Source organism: Schistocerca americana, chromosome 8 (assembly GCF_021461395.2).
Source record: "Schistocerca americana isolate TAMUIC-IGC-003095 chromosome 8, iqSchAmer2.1, whole genome shotgun sequence".
Lineage (NCBI taxonomy): Eukaryota > Metazoa > Arthropoda > Insecta > Orthoptera > Acrididae > Schistocerca > Schistocerca americana.
Genome location: NC_060126.1, coordinates 282519892 through 282535802, shown reverse-complemented (window position 1 = coordinate 282535802; position 15911 = coordinate 282519892).

The window sequence follows — 15911 nt, the reverse complement described above, 5'->3', positions numbered from 1 at the left end:
ATCAAATTTGACTGTTAAGACTCAATGTCTAATTAAAAAAAAATTTTAAGCAAGTTGCACTCACGGCTGAAGGCCTTATTGACCATAAATTCAAATTATTTGTTGGCTGAAGGCCCCAATAGTAATAACCCAGAAACAATTTGACAGCTGAAGGCCTGGATAGCAAATTTTTGAGAAGCAATTAAACTTCTTTGAGAGATATTTAAAGAACAATCATCAACATTTCAGTGTTAAGATATTTTGTCTAATTAAAATTTCTTAAGACAAGTTACACTCACGGCTGAAGGTCTTATTAACAGGAAATTCATACTCTTTGTCGGCTGGGCCCAAACAGTAATAATTCAAAATTAAATATATTTTTTTTAAAAAAAGCAATCATTACAATCTGACCAAATCAAGAGAGAAGTGAGCCTCAGACAGTGCTCCAAGGATCGACTTGGGAAAGTCGCTCAACTTCGTAAATGATGAGACGGGCTGCGAAGAGTTGTATTCACTTAACTGGATGGCAACTCAAACTAGTGACAGTTTAAATGCAGACCATCACTCTTGTAAAATCTACCTAACGTCTGATAACCACTACAACTATGGAATAACCCAGGCAAGGCAGAACTTGCTGACAGCACTGCGTCTTCAGAATCCGGTGTTTAGAACATCCACAAGCCGAAGGAACCACTATGACCAAAGCAGTCAAAAAGAAACAAAATATCCGAACCACAATTAAGGAAGCTGTCAAACTACACGCCTTACTGCACAGGACAGCAGCGGCAAGGCGAGGATAGGTACACTGCTGCGAAATAACGCTAACTTCCAGGGCGGGTAGCTGGGGCGTTAGCGGCCACTAGGCAGAAAATTAACACAAGGAATTCAATGATTAATAATAAGAAGTGGAGAACAGCTAATTAATTTCGCCAACTCCAAACACTCCACTCGTTGTTCTTCGTCTCAGCGACCCTGCGAGCAGCAACGTGCGAACAAATGGCGTGATCTCAAAATAGTGTAGGTTTCACTACTGGGTTAATTTTAACTCAACTCAAACGTCGTGGGTCTGGTGGACAACGAGGTTGTGGCCCTCGCAACTACAGCCCCTCGATCCGGCAATGCCTGGGCGCTGCCAGTGGTCCCATCATGTCCTCGTGCTGCTGGACCTCACTTCTGCTTCATCCCAACCAAATTCCCAGACACACCCTGACCCGGAAGACACTAAATGTCCCTTCAATGATAGTACCACTGTACTAGACATCGATGACCGCTGCTGCAGCCACTTGCAGACAGACAATGCTAGCAAACGTAGTGGCGCCAGTAAACACAAGAAGAAAACGAGACGCCACTATCCCTATTACTATGCGAACCTACCAACGGCACCAACATGAGCTGCCACACGGCTCACTCACCTGTATCTAAATGGTATTTGCAGTTGACCTAGAGTCATGAAATTTGGCAGAAGCTACAGTAAAAGGCATGGAAAAAATACCTAAATTATTCATTTTTAATTATCTCACACGAAAAAAATACTTTTTGTCATGTCATCTGACTGCCTGTCCGTCTCTTAGGACTCCGTTTTGTAAGGAACGCTTAGGCCTATCAAGATGAAATTAACGACACACACTAAAGTCCATGGTCCATTCTTGATGTATTAAGTTCCTACGTCAGTGCAATCGAAAGATGCGACAATTTATGTCATAGATTTTGATATCTTTGCAGTATCGATATGCATAACAGACAAAACTTGTCGAGCCCTCGATTCCCAGAATGGATGAAGTATCTGTATTCACAGTTAGATTTGTATGGAGCCCTCGTGCGCCAGTCCTACTCACGTTTATCCGGATTTCTTTGTAGTTCTTGTACTGATTCTTCGACATATGTCTGACCAACAGAGGCTAAAGACTATGGATCTATCTCAACGCTTTGTTCTTGGCATCCCAGTTTTATTTTTCGCTCTTGGTTTTTCCCACCATGTAGATATTGTTACTATCAATCTTTTTCTAAGCTTTACACCTACTTTCTCAGAATCTCGAACATATTAAGTATTTTACACTGTCGAACCCTTTTTTTCCTGGTCGAATCCTATGATGGCATCTTGATTTTGCTTAAGTCCTGCTTCTAATATGACGTGCGGCGGCAGATCTGCATGTCTGGTGACTTTCAAAAAAATTTTATTTTTTTCCTGCTTCTGTATATTACTTCTGTCAGCACACATGAGCCCTTAGGATGATTGGGCGATAGTTCTCGCCCTTACCTCCAGTTAAAAACTGTTCGCCGAGGAACAAGAGAAAGCAGACCCCTGTGTTCGTCCGGAAGCCCACCTTGGCGCTTCAGTAACTTATTTCAAATACCATCGCGAAGACACAGTGTAAGTGGTTCACCTCCCTGCTGGAGAAAATGTAATTTCGATGTATTGCTCACGCCCTGCATGCGACAGAAAATATCTTTGCTGAAATAGAGTCGCAGATCAGAGCAGTCTCGGCAGTTGTTGCAATCGCTCACTGCTACAGAGCAGTAGCAGTTGCTCGCTGCTACAGGGCAGTTGTAGTCTGTCGCTGGTACAGGGCTGTTCACAGAACAAAATTATCAACACCGGCAGACACATTTTGGCAACAATCGAGGCTTTTCCCAACAACAGCAACAGAACCAGCCGGTGGGCATACCTAACCAATAATGGAATTTCCAAGTTCAGCCAAACTTTGATGTTACGCCGCCTGCACGTGTAGCAACCGCTCCGCCGAGCAGTAACGATCAACAACAAGGGAACCAATTTGCACAGAAAAACCATTACTTCAACTCTCATCGCAACGCGCTGTGCAATAGAAACTATCATGACAAACGTAAATGCAATTAGTATAGTTTTCAACGCACATTTAATAACAGTACGTTTTGTCAGCATCAGACTAATCCACAACCACAGATTATGATGAATGAACCAGACAGTCGATATCATCCTCAACCTAGTACATCAGGACGAAGTAACACAACAGTACAGATAGTTGAAATGCCAGAGCATCCTCCCGCAAATAACAGCACGCCAGAAGGTATGTGACTAGATACAGTACCGGTTGCATCTTCCAGCATCGTGAGCAACACGTATGATTCATATGATTTCGTTCACGAATATGTCATTACTTTTGACGATATCCGAGTTACGCGTTTGCATGGTAAACTAGTTAGACAAAAAACTATTTCTCACCCTGTTATTGAAGTAAAAATTAAATCATTCACATTTTCAGCAGTAACCGATTCTGGATCACATATTTCGGTTATAAATGAAGACTCATTCAACAAATGTAACAACGATAACAATTATCCTACATTACCATTAGGCAAAAGTAAAGTAAGAGGTGCAGGATCCGATGAAGGAGTAGATATAAAACTATAAAGACACTTATCATTTTTTATTGCAGGTCATACGTTTCACACAACATTTTGGATTGTTCCTTTATTGACAACAGACGTTATTTTAGGCACGAAGTTTTTGGTACAACACGACGCAGTTACCAATTTCAAAAAGTCTTATTTAATGTTAAAAGATGGAAAAGAACAGCTTGCGATGAAATTTCAGCATACATATCAGCAGAAGAACAGGCAGTTAATCAAACAGAAGTCATTTCTACATCCCGTAACATAGACTGGCATTCTACTTTTTTTACAGATACGGATGTACACAACTACGATACACCAGACAAATTTGATTACGACGTGATACAACGATTTCTGAGAAAGTAAAACAGAGCAACGCAAATACAGATGACGATCGTAGTCAACTACTCAATATTCTTTTACAGCAAGCCCCAGTTTTTGACAAAATTCCTGGTACTAAGTCCGGTTTTATGCATGAATTTCAAGTTAAAAAGCGCGACAGATTTAAAGCCAAACGTTATCCTATTCCTTATATCCATAGAGAATAAGTCAAGAAAGAACTACAAGCTACGCTAGACCAAGGCATTATTGAACCGGCAGTTAGTCCGTATAATAAACCCGCTTCACATTGTCAAGATAAATGACGGCTCACTTCGCCTTGTACTTGATTCTCGTCACGTTAATGACATCATTAATGAAACAGATCACCCACAGACACTAGAAGAACTTCTTCAGAAGTTCATGTTACTGCTATCTAACCCACCTTAGATTTCAAATCCGGAATACTTCTAAAAGAACTTAGAGATATAATCACAACGTACGTAGACGACATCCTTATAGCAGAAGCTGTCCGCCCCGATAGCTGAGTGGTCAAAAGTGGCGGATTATCGTCCTACCGGCACGGGTTCGATTCCCGGCTGAGTCGGGGATCTTTTCCGTTCAGGGACTGGGTGTTGTTTTGTCTTCATAATCATGTCATCCCCATCCGGAGCTTAGTTCGTCCAATGTGGCGTCGAATGTAATAAGACCTGCACCAAGGCGGCCTCCCGGCCAATGACGCCAAACGCTCATTTCATTTAACAGCAGAAGCTAACTGGTCTCAACATAATTTCATTCTCGAACAACTATTACAAACTTTTCGTGCATAAGAACTCACAGTTATCGTTAGCAAATGGCACTTTGGCGAAACCTCCGTCTCAGCAGAAGGCATTGCGCCTGACTCTGAAAAACTTCAAGCTTTATGTGACATTACTGTTCTAACGACTAAGAAACAACTCTGTATGTCTCTAGGATTAATTAACCTTTTCTGTAAATTTATTCATTACTCTGCTTTGGACACCACTAGATAAGGTCAGTTGACAGGCAAAAACACCATTTGGTCGTGGGATAACCAAGCACAATGAATTTATTAATCTGAAACATGCCTTGTTGAACGCACCACTTTTATCACACCCAGATCCCCCCAAAAATTTTCCATTGCTACAGACAGTTCTAACACCGCTCTAGGCGTACACATTTTTCAGGAAATCGAAGAAGATGGTACTACAGTAATCAAAAACATCGCATTTGCAAGTCGCCTTCTATCACCTGAAGAAGGGAATTATTCAGTTATAGAGCTTGAAACATTATGTGTTGTGTGGGCATTTACCAGATTTAGGCATGTTCTGGTTGGAAGACATACTGCCGTTTACACAGACCATAGAGCTATATAGTTTATCCTTTCCGCCAAATTCACACATTACGGGTTAAGTAGATGGAAACTTTATTTACAGGAATTTGATTTTACAACTGTTCACATTTCCGGTAGACAAAATATTATAACAGACGCACTATACCGTTCTCTCAGCAATAATCAGCACGACGTCGCAGCCAACTTCTGCCAAACGAATTTCAGCGTCATGTATATTCAACAAGTTGCATTTGAAAATTTCGTTTCGTCCTCATTACGAGACATTGCGAAAGAACAGAGCAAAGGCAATGTATGGAAAGAAATTAAATACCTTTGGCAAGACAGGAATATCGTTAACATTAGAAATAATTATACTGTATGCAACAACATTCTGTTTCGCCGCTCTCGCCCTGACAGCAACAGCTGGTTACTCTGCTATCCTGAAGAGCTTGTTAACAAATTAATCTGGTAAACTCATTTAAGCTACGCCAATTCTGGAGCCAGAAAATGTTTTCTCATCCTAAAACAGAACTATTATTTGCCAACATGAAAAAACGTATTCGACGAGTTTTAGCGTCTTTTGACCGATTCCTAGACCTAATAGAGGTTTTAGTTACATCTCTGTTACAGTTGAACTCACTTCGAAATTTCTTACCTTTACTCCGCTACGCAAAGCTACTGCTGAATCTGTTTCAAATGGATTCGTAAAATATTTTCTACGCCATGTTGGTCATGTACTGAAAGTAATTTCTGAGAATGGACCACAACTTCGGTCTACAACATGGACACGTATGTTACAAGGTAGAAACGTTTCTCCGATTTATATATCCAAACATCATGTTTCTTCCTACCCTTCTGAACGTTGGATGAAGGAAATTGGTAAATTATGTAGAATATACTGCCATAAGAAACATATTGATTGGGACACACACATTTTTTCGTTCCAACATGTAATTAATTCTATACCTAATGAATCCACTATGTTATATCCTACTGTTGTTTTGAAGAACGTTGAACCAACCAATAAAATTAATGAACTGTTATCTTTTCCTACATCTAATCGACTACGTCACCATGAAATAATTGACATTGCGCTTAACAATATCAAATGTGCCGCACAGCAGAAGATATTGGTACACACACATTATTTATCCGATAGAGGAAAGAGTAGATGCAGTAAATTTGAATTTCTATATGCTGGCCCATATAGAATCTTCAGCATTCCTCACCCCGTTGTAGTGCATATTGAAACTTTACGAACCAGAAAGTCAAAAGGTAACCACCATATTCCCACCGCCAAAGCCTTTATAGAATGAAGTTGTTTACTGATTTGTCACACTGTAATGCCATTTCCAGTTACATTTACATTTATGTCACAACACACTGATTATGACTATTTTTTTCTTGGAAAATGCCCGGCAAGATGAAGTTAGCAGGTCGCTTTTCTTGTCGTAATATCAGACCGTGCACATTTTATAAATAACGTAACTTTTCTTGCCAAATTCCCAGTAACTTAAACTTACTAAGTCAGTTCACTTACTGTAATCACAGATCTAGCACATTCACTTTATAATGTACATGTGATGGTTTTCCTATAGAAAATAATATATTCTCTGTATATACTATGTAGTTTTTAAGATATAACCCACACCAGTTCACTTTGACATTTTTGCATTATGATATCCCACTATCTTGTTTAGTGCATATTTCTTTATGCCACTACATAGTGATATTGTGTGTCCATTTCTGCACTTGAAAATATTCTTGTCTCTGTATTTGAACCTACCACATTTTTCTATTATGCTATGATGTAAGCACAACCTGAATATATGTTATAAAAAAAAAATTGTTGTGTCATATTTGATCATGTTGTTGTTGTTGTGGTCTTCAGTCCTGAGACTGGTTTGATGCAGCTCTCCATGCTACTCTATCCTGTGCAAGCTTCTTCATCTCCCAGTACTTACTGCAACCTACATCCTTCTGAATCTGTTTAGTGTATTCACCTCTTGGTCTCCCTCTACGATTTTTACCCTCCACGCTGCCCTCTAATACTAAATTGGTGATCCCTCGATGTCACAGAACATTTCCGACCAACCGATCCCTTCTTCTAGTCAAGTTGTGCCACAAGCTCTTCTTCTCCCAAATTCTATTCAATACCTCCTCATTAGTTATGTGATCAACCCATCTACTCTTCAGCATTCTTCTGTAGCACCACATTTCGAAAGCTTCTATTCTCTTCTTGTCTAAGCTATTTATCGTCCACGTTTCATTTCCATACATGGCTACACTCCATACAAATACTTTGAGAAACGACTTCCTGGCACTTAAATCAATACTCGATGTTAACAAATTTCTCTTCTTAAGAAACGCTTTCCTTGCCATTGCCAGTCTACATATTATACCCTCTCTACTTCGACCATCATCAGTTATTTTGCTCCCCAAATAGCAAATCTCCTTTACTACTTTAACTGTCTCATTTCCTAATCTAATTCCATCAGCATCACCCGACTTAATTCGACTACTTTCCATTATCCTCGATTTGCTTTTGTTGATGTTAATCTTATACCCTCCTTTCAAGACACTGTCCATTACGTTCAACTGCTCTTCCAAGTCCTTTGCTGTCTCTGACAGAATTACAATGTCACCGGTGAACCTCAAAGTTTTTATTTCTTCTCCAAGGATTTTAATACCTATTTCGAACTTTTCTTTTGTTTCCTTAATTGCTTGCTCAATATACAGATTGAATAACATCGTGGATAGGCTCCCTTCCCAACCACTGCTTCCATTTCATACCCCTCGACTCTTAAAACTGCCATCTGCTTTCTGTACAAATTGTAAATAGCCTTTCGCTCTCTGTATTTTATACCCGCCATTTTCAGAATTTGAAGAGAGTATTCCAATCAACATTGTCAAAAGCTTTCTCTAATTCTACAAATGCTAGAAACGTAGGTTTGCGTTTCCTTAATCTTTCTTCTAAGATAAGTCGTAGGTTCAGTATTGCCTCATGTGTTCCAACATTTCTGCAGAATCCAAATTGATCTTCCCCGAGGTCGGCTTCCATCAGTTTTTCCATTCGTCTGTAAATAATTCGCGTCAGTATTTTGCAGCTGTGACATATTAAACTGATAGGTCGGTAATTTTCACATCTGTCGACACCTGCTTATTTTGGGATTGGGATTATTATAATCTTCTTGAAGTCTGAGGGTATATCGCCTGTCTCATACATCTTGCTCACCAGATGGTAGAGTTTTGTCAGGACTGGCAATCCCAAGGTTGTCAGTAGTTCTAATGGAATGTTGTCTACTCCGGGGGCCTTGTATCGACTCAGGTCTTTCAGTGCTCTGTCAAACTCTTCACGCAATATCATATCTCCCAGTACATCTTCATCTACACCCTCTTCCATGTCCATAATATTGTCCTCAAGTACATATCCCTTGTATAGGCCCTCAACATACTCCTTCCACCTTTCTGCTTTCCCTTCTTTGTTTAGAACTGGGTTTCCATCAAAGCTCTTGATATTCATGCAAGTGGTTCGCCTTTCTCCAAAGGTCTCTTTAATATTCCTGTAGGCAGTATCTATCTTACCACTAGTGAGATAAGCCTCTACATCCTTACATTTGTCCTCTAGCCAACCCTGCTTAGCCGTTTTGCACTTCCTGTCAATTTCATTTTTGAGACGTTTTTATTCCTTTTTGCCTGCTTCATTTACTGCATTTTTATATTTTCTCCTTCAATCAGTTAAATTCAATATTTCTTCTGCTACCCATGGCTTTCTACTAGCCCTCGTATTTTTACCTATATGATCCTCTGCTGCCTTCACTATTTCATCCCTCAAAGCTACCCATTCGTCTTCTACTGTATTTCTTTCCCCCATTCCTGTCAATTGTTCCCTTATGCTCTCCCTGAAGCTCTGTACAATCTCTGGTTCTTCAGTTTATCCAGGTCCCATCTCCTTATATTCCCACCTTTTTGCAGTTTCTTCAGTTTTAATCTACAGTTCATAACCAATAGATTGAGGTCAGAGTCCACATCTGCCCCTGAAAATGTCTTACAATTTAAAACCTGGTTCCTAAATCTCTGCCGGCCGAAGTGGCCGTGCGGTTAAAGGCGCTGCAGTCTGGAACCGCAAGACCGCTACGGTCGCAGGTTCGAATCCTGCCTCGGGCATGGATGTTTGTGATGTCCTTAGGTTAGTTAGGTTTAACTAGTTCTAAGTTCTAGGGGACTAATGACCTCAGCAGTTGAGTCCCATAGTGCTCAGAGCCTAAATCTCTGTCTTACCATTATATTATCTATCTGATACCTTTTAGTATCTCCAGGGTTCTTCCATGTATACAGCCTTCATTTATGATTCTTAAACCAAATATTAGCTATGATTAAGTTATGCTCTGTGCAAAATTCTACTAGGTGGCTTCCTCTTTCATTTCTTAGCCCCAATCCATATTCACCTACTATGTTTCCTTCTCTCCCTTTTCCTACTGATGAATTCCAGTCACCCATGACTATTAAATTTTCGTCTCCCTTCACTACTTGAATAATTTCTTTTATCTCATCATACATTTCATCAATTTCTTCGTCATCTGCAGAGCTAGTTGGCATATAAACTTGTACTACTGTGGTAGGTGTGGGCTTCGTATCTATCTTGGCCACAATAATGCGTTCACTATGCTGTTTGTAGTAGCTTACCCGTACACCTATTTTTTTATTCATTATTAAACCTACTCCTGCATTACCCCTATTTGATGTATTTATAACCCTGTACTCACCTGGCCAGAAGTCCTGTTCCTCCTGACACCGAACTTCACTAGTTCCCACTATATCTAACTTTAACCTATCCATTTTCCTTTTTAAATTTTCTAACCTACCTGCTCGTTTAAGGGATCTGACATTCCACGCTTCGATCCGTAGAACGCCAGTTTTCTTTCTCCTGATAACAACGTCCGCTTGAGTAGTCCCCGCCCAGAGATCCGAATGGGGGAGTATTTTACCTCCGGAATATTTTACCCAAGAGGGCGCGATCATCATTTAATCATACAGTAAAGCTGCATGCCCTCGGGATAAATTACGGCCGTGTTTCCCCTTGCTTTCAGCCGTTCGCAGTACCAGAACAACAATGCTATTCTGGTGTATGTTACAAGGCCAGATCAGTCAATCAACCAGACTGTTACCCCTGCTACTACTGAAAAGGCTGCTGCCCCTCTTGAGGAACCACACGTTTGTCTGGCCTCTCAACTGATCCCCTCCGTTGTGGTTGCACCTACGGTACGGCTATCTGTACCGTTGAGGCACGCAAGCCTCCCCACCAACGGCAAGGTCCACAGTTCATGGGGGGGAATCTGATCATATGACGATATTTGATCATATCATTAGAAACTGAAAATATTCTTGTCTATGTATTTGTACCTACCACGTTTTTCGATTATGCTATTCTGTGTGCACAACCTTGATGTATGTTATAAAACAAAGATAATTTTGCTGTGTTATATTTGATCCTATCATTAGAAATAAGTTTTCTATTCCCATAATGTGTACATAATGTAAATGCTAGATATTAATCAATATTCATCAGTTTCGGAAAGCAATACCCAGTAAAAGAAATAAATAACCACATTGTTTACTGTAAATCGACGTGGATATTTTACCATCACAACAAAAGAGAGAAAAAACAATACTTTGCTAGGAAATGTAATTGGATAGAAATTAACAACCATTAACAAGAATATACCATACGGTAGCAGTCTTCAGTAATTATTTTTCTTTCAGGGTATGACGTGATTATGGCTGACTATCAAGTACAACTATATACATTAATTTTAGTGATGAGGTATGTTAGATGTAAGAAACTCTATAATATGCGAAATGATGATGAGAATGAAATAATACGAAAGAGAATGCGGATGGTAATAATGTTATACAAAGATAATGATACTAGAGAAGTCATTCCTTGAGCTGACACAAACAAATGGTGGTGCTGAATACTGAAGTCTTTATTTTCTGCGTATGATGATAATGATGAAAAAATGGTTCAAATGGCTCTGAGCACTATGGGACTTAACATCTGTGGTCATCAGTCCCCTAGAACTTAGAACTACTTAAACCTTACGACATCACACACATCCATGCCCGAGGCAGGATTCGAACCTGCGACCATAGCGGTCACACGGTTCCAGACTGAAGCGCCTAGAACCGCACGGCCACAACGGCCGGCGCTAATGATGAAGTTCTCCCTTTAGTTATGAGATACTATGTAGTTATTTAAGTATTTGTTGTAGCTTTTTTTTTGACAGCATGTCACATATCGCATAATATAATGAGGGAATATTTTTTTTTTTGGAGGGGGGGATTTGCTAGTATACATATTAAACACAATTTTTCATTACCCGTTAATTCAGAGTTTATTACTTTTTTGCATAATAGGTATACATTTCTTCTTTCATCTTAATAATCCACTTTGTATGTTATCCAGGAATGACATTTCATGTCATCAGGATCAATTTTGGAATATGTTTTTTACGCCATATGCTATAGACACTTAGTTATTAACCCTGCTCCACTACTTCTATTTTACCAACTTCTTTCTATCATTTATGAATGTGACCACATATACTTTACTTATTTGATAAACTTGCTGCAGCTGACTCATGACGAATGACAAATGACGTTAGTCATTTTATTTCCAGCAATTAACCATTAACCCTAAAGCAATGCATTGCTAGTCCAAAATATATTTCATAATTTCGTTCTTGTCTTAGTATAGATTCCATTACCTGTATGTATCATTAGGCTAGGCACCTTGATCGCTACGTTAAATGTCATACATCTTAGGTATCTCTTATGTCACTTGCACAATAATATATGTACTTACTAGCAGCTCCATGCTACATGTAATAACACTTATTTCTGGATAATGATTTGTATATCATCTGTATCAGTTAACGAAATTTTGACAGGCCACTGAGTGCCAACACTTCTCCAGCTAAGAATATATAAGATAACTACTGATGATTTCTATGTTATACTTATTCAGTGTTTTAATTTTATTGTTTGGCCTTTGAACGCCACAACATTTTGTAAAATTATAATGTAAAGCTTCCTAAAAGTCACATAAATAAGTTACATAAAATTATTTGTTCTTGATCTACTTATTATGTCAAATCAAGTATATATCTATGTAAAACTGCCAATGGAACTTTCATGTGAGCTTACCTTACGTATATTATGGTACAGAAACTCGGGTTATACTTTGTAACTTTGAACTGATGTCAATAACGCAGTTTCCACAAAATCTTATAAGACTGAATGTATCCTTCAACCTCTGACCCAGTTACCACCTGTTAATGAGACTTTCCTATATCCTGCCCATCCTCATGGCCATGGACCACTCTATTAGGATTTTTGCCTAATTATGCCTTGATGTACAGATTATGGATTCTACAAGAATGCACTGTAGACATATCAAGCTGTCCATCACACTGACCAACGGAGATGTTATTATGGGCCTACTGCTTGGTGTACCTAATGTACTACCAAAAGAGCAACATACAATTTTGATACTACATTTCATTGACTTGGCTACATGTCACGCCTGGTGTTGTGCTTCTGTGAAAAGATACAGACTTTTCAATGCAGCTATGTGCAACCCACTGTGCTAGAATCATGATGCTATCCTTTCCATTCCTCACCTTCTTCTTATAAAAGATAGAAATGACTTTGAATTGACAGTGAATGAATGTGCACTTTATCTGATTCTTAATATTCACACTACCTTTGTATGCTCAGTACTTACATAATTTGTCAGTGATTTCATACACACTCTGTAACTACGTAAAACTCATTTTGTAGACTTAGTAAACTAAATATTTCATATCTATTTGCTACAGAAAACATTTTTGCACATGGCAAGTCCAGTTGACTCGCCATCCTTGCCAAAGTTTTACCCTACACTGGAGGGTTATGTAATGGTTTCACCTCCCTGCTGGAGAAAATGTAATTTCGATGTATTGCTCACGCGCTGCCTGCGACAGAAAATATCTTTGCTGAAATAGAGTCGCAGGTCAGAGCAGTCTCGGCAGTTGTTGCAATCGCTTGCTGCTAAGAGCAGTTGCATTAGCTCGCTGTTACAGGGCAGTTGTAATCTGTCGCTCGTACAGCGCAGTTCAAAGCCATGTATTTTAAGGTAAATTTTATCATTTTTATTGGCATGCGCGTAGTCAAGTCACTTGTCAGAGATGTTAATATGAATTTGTTTCAATCTTTTTGTGATTCGTCAGCAACAGTTGACCCAGAGTTGTAAGATTAAATTTTTCATACAATGGCTTGCAGATGTTTATCAGTAATGTAAAAGATTTTCAGAATATATTCTTTACCAGTCAACAGAAAAACGAATAATTTTGCCCTAAGTCATTACCAGTGCCGATCTAGTAATTTACTCAAATTTAAATATTTCAGAAATTTTCTTAGATCAGAGTCATGTGTTCTTAAGTAAGCAGCCAGCCAGCTGTCAGTAAGCAAAGTCAGTTTTTCAAATAATTCAGATCTAAGACAAATGTTGCCCAGTATTAGCAGATAGGCCAGCATTGCACTAAGCTGGGCCGTTCACGAGCAGATAAATAGACAACGTTATCCGGCGACACCATCATGAGGTAAGATGGCTCTAAGCACCATGGGACTTAACATCTGAGGTCATCAGTCCCCTAGACTTAGAGCTACTTAAACCTAACTAACCTAAGGACATCACACACATCCATGCCTGAGGAAGGATTCGAACCTGCGACCGTAGCAGCAGCGCGGTTCTGGACTGAAGCGCCTAGAACCGCTCGGCCACAACGGCCGACTATGAGGTAAGAATTTTTTCAGAATGACATTTACTCTGCAGCGGAGCGTGCGCGGATACGAATCTTCCTCGCACATTAAAACTGTGTGCCGGGCCGAGGCCCGAACTCGGGACCCTTGCTTTTCGTGGGCAAGTGCTCTACCAACTGAGCTATCCAAACACGACTCAGTTCCCGTCCTCACAGCTCTACTTCTGCCACTACCTCGTCTCCTACCTTGTGCTTGGGTGTGACCACATGGAGCGGAGAAGCTTCAAGAGTTCCTGGATCGTTTAAACATTTGAACTCTATCTATTGTAATATAAAATACACTATGGAGCTATAAAAAGAGCACCAGCTACCTTTTGTCGGTGTATTATTTGAAAGAAGACCGGACGGTTCCCTGGGTCACAGTACATATATATAAGCTGCACACACTGACCTCTGTTTCCACTCTTCGAGCCGTCACCATCCTTCACTAATAAATCAAAGCTAATGATTTGTTCATGGAAGGAATGGGCGTTCAGAGCATCAAACTGAACGGGCGTTGCAGGAAAAATCAAGGACGCGTGAGAGAGAGGTTGAGACCGAAGAGGAGAAGCCAGAAATCGCTTATATGTCTTAGACTTGTCCAGTACCGCAAAGAACGGTAGACTCCTATGGAAATATGACATGCAGTGTATTCCATTCATTTCATTTAAGATAAAAGTATTTTTTGTACTACTGAAGATGATCTCGGTCTCCGACAAACGAGTATTGCGTGACTTGTGTTGGGCAGACTATCGTAACAATAGAAAGATGTAAGAAACATCCGTGTCACACCAGAACAAATCATCGAAGTGAATCAGCTGTCACCCAGCACTGCCTCGAATATAATCACGGAAATGAAACACGATGAGACCAGTATGTCGTGCTGACGCTATGTTGCTGGGGCAGCATAATTAAGGGCCGGCCGGTGTGGCCTAGCGGTTCTAGGCGCTGCGGTCCAGAACCGCGCTGCTGCTACGGTCGCAGGTTCGAATCCTGCCTCGGGCATGGATGTGTGTGGTGTCCTTAGGTTAGTTAGGTTTAAGTAGTTCTAAGTCTAGGGGACTGATGACCTCAGATGTTAAGTCCCATGGTGCTTAGAGCCATTTGAATCATTTGAACCATAGTTAAGGAGTCTATGGAAATAAAAATGTCGGAAAACGTAATAAACAGAGATGGCAGTTTCAATTTCAGTAATGCTTGCGTTCCGGCTCTCAATGTATTAAGATCTCTTCGACTATCCCACCCATCTCAGTTGGAAAACGCGGAGGGAATTTGCGTTTCACAGACTATCAGTGCGTACTCTGTTAAACAAAAGAGTATCAAAGCGCGCAGTGGAGGTCGGGACTTGAACTCTGCTATGAACAGGGGCGCGATACCTAACATAGCTCACAGTCAGCATGGAGTGCAGGCAGCGAGTGCACACGACACTTGAAGAAGACGGTTGGGTGATTTGTCGAAATGTTGAGCAGAAAATGGAAATAACAGCTCGTCTGATTACCAGGGAGATCACTATTAATCGATCACACAGAGAAAACCCCTGAGATCACAAATCGGTAACAAATTTCCTGTCAGAGAGCGTCGCGACTGCGCATGTTAGACAGTGGTCGTAGTCCGTTGTCACCACACGAAGCGTGATCGCTGTCGTTTTAAAGCCGTACGTCTCACGTGCCGGACTTTGAAGCCGAGGCCAAAGGTGGAGGAGGCGGCCCGTCCCTTAGGACACGTTTATTGCAACGGCGTGATGGGCGCGCCTTTGTTTCCGATTCGCGGGAACGGCGTGAAATTACATCAGGGTCGGGATTATCCCGAACAGATAAATATGCACATTTAATGCCCGTAGCATCCCGACATTTTTCTCATTTATTTTCTTTCGAGAGAAAATAATTCTCAGCTGCAGTCACAGGTGCCTCGTATTGCAGGCGATACAAGACATCCGGCTACAATAGGGCCTGTCAAAAGAAATGTGGAGAAGTCTTCGCCTTCAGTAGAGTGAACCATTACTATACACAGGAAGGACTATTGCTGGTTCACATTTCGTTCCCTACAAGATT